Genomic DNA, 1,731 nt, shown 5'->3' with positions numbered 1-1,731 from the left:
CTGTTTTGATTCAGTTATTGTATACAGGTTCGGTGAAGCACCAAATTGATGAACTGAATGAGAAGACATTCACATACAAGTACACTTTGATTGAAGGAGAAGGTATATCAGATAAAATTGAGAAGGTGTCTTATGATATTAAGTTTGAGGGTTCAGACGATGGTGGAACCATCTCCAAGATGACCACAACCATCTACACCCTCGGTGAGTTTGAGATCAAGGAAGAAGAACTAAAGGCAGGCAAAGAAAAAGTTTTAGGGCTTTACAAGGTTGTGGAAGCTTATCTCCTCAAAAACCCCGATGCATATGTTTGAAGATGCTCATTCTAAAGTTTGGGTTGTAGCCATCTTTGGCATTTTCAAGATTCCCAGTGTTCTCTTTAAATGTAAAAGCCATGCATTATCTTCTACAGAAGAAATAAACATCACATCATCAATAACTGCTGTAAACAGAAATATTTCTATTTCTGCAACTTATTCATACTGCAATATAACGAATTTCAAACTTGAAATGCAAACAACATTAAATGGGGTCCTTTTAACCACGATGGGTCCAAAGAGTAAAATGATGACCCATGAGAGTTCAAGAAATAGGATACCTGTCCAAGTTTGGAGCTAATTGTGTGTATATAATGTCAAGAACAGCACCAGTGTGTGCGTATCAGTTTTGTCTTCAAGGATTCCATAGAACACACTATTGACTTCCACTCCAACATGTCAAGCATTGTAATGAAAGCAGAAGAAATCRATCAGTTTAGCATAATATCTCAAACAATGCTCAGTKGAGAAATGGAAACAGAACCCAAAATTGTGGTTCAACCRAAGCAGAAACACTAACCTATCAATTTTTGGTAAACAAACCTCAAAATTGTTTTGTTGCACACGGTTCAGTCCAATAGTCGGAAATGGGTAGACGAGGAGGCTGGTGGTGTTCAGTGTGTAGGAAATTAACCCGTACAAGCATAGACCTCTGATGTTGGTTCTCTCTGKCGATGTTTTGCTGAGATTCCAGCATGGTTTTCGTTGAGATTGGAATGAGAAAGGACTAGGGAGAGAGGTGATGGGCTGGGAATAAAGAAAAACCGAACCGAACGAAAAAACGGGTGGGCAGGGATGGGTTGGTAAGATATGATACCATATAGAGTCTCGGAGTGGAATATACGCAAAACTTGTCCTATTGTCCAAAAAGGCAGAGTAATTGTTTCTATAAAATTGGAACGAAAAGGTAAGAAAAATAAGACTAGTCAACAAACTAATGACTCTAAAAAGACTTAAACTTGAAATTCAAAAAGGGCAATTCTAAATTTGCACCTCTTTCTTATTATTTTCCTCCAACACAAATCCACATACCAATTTTACATTCTCAATGCTCAGATTTCACCCACAAGGGTTGCAAATAGCTTTGTAGGATCCACTGCTATAATGGAGATAAAGTACATTTCTTGCTATTTAAAGATTTTAGGATTCATTCTACGAAAAAATTTGGACACCTCATTCACTACATGTAACTTGAGGTGATCAGTTTATGTTTGCACTAGTTGAAGCTACAATTATAATTATACAACCTAATTGAGTAAGTAAGAGCTGAGAAAATAAAGGCAAGAATGAAACATCCAAGATTCAGCTCTACAAAATTGATCAATCTAAATTAGGCTACCTTCTGCCCCATGTGGAAACTCATATCACAGATTAACAGAACAGTTAGGTTACCTTCTGCCTCATGTGGCAACTA

This window comes from Cynara cardunculus, unplaced genomic scaffold (assembly GCF_001531365.2).
Source record: "Cynara cardunculus var. scolymus isolate 2C unplaced genomic scaffold, CcrdV1 Un_Scaffold_4126, whole genome shotgun sequence".
Lineage (NCBI taxonomy): Eukaryota > Viridiplantae > Streptophyta > Magnoliopsida > Asterales > Asteraceae > Cynara > Cynara cardunculus.
This window is presented reverse-complemented; position numbering follows the sequence as displayed.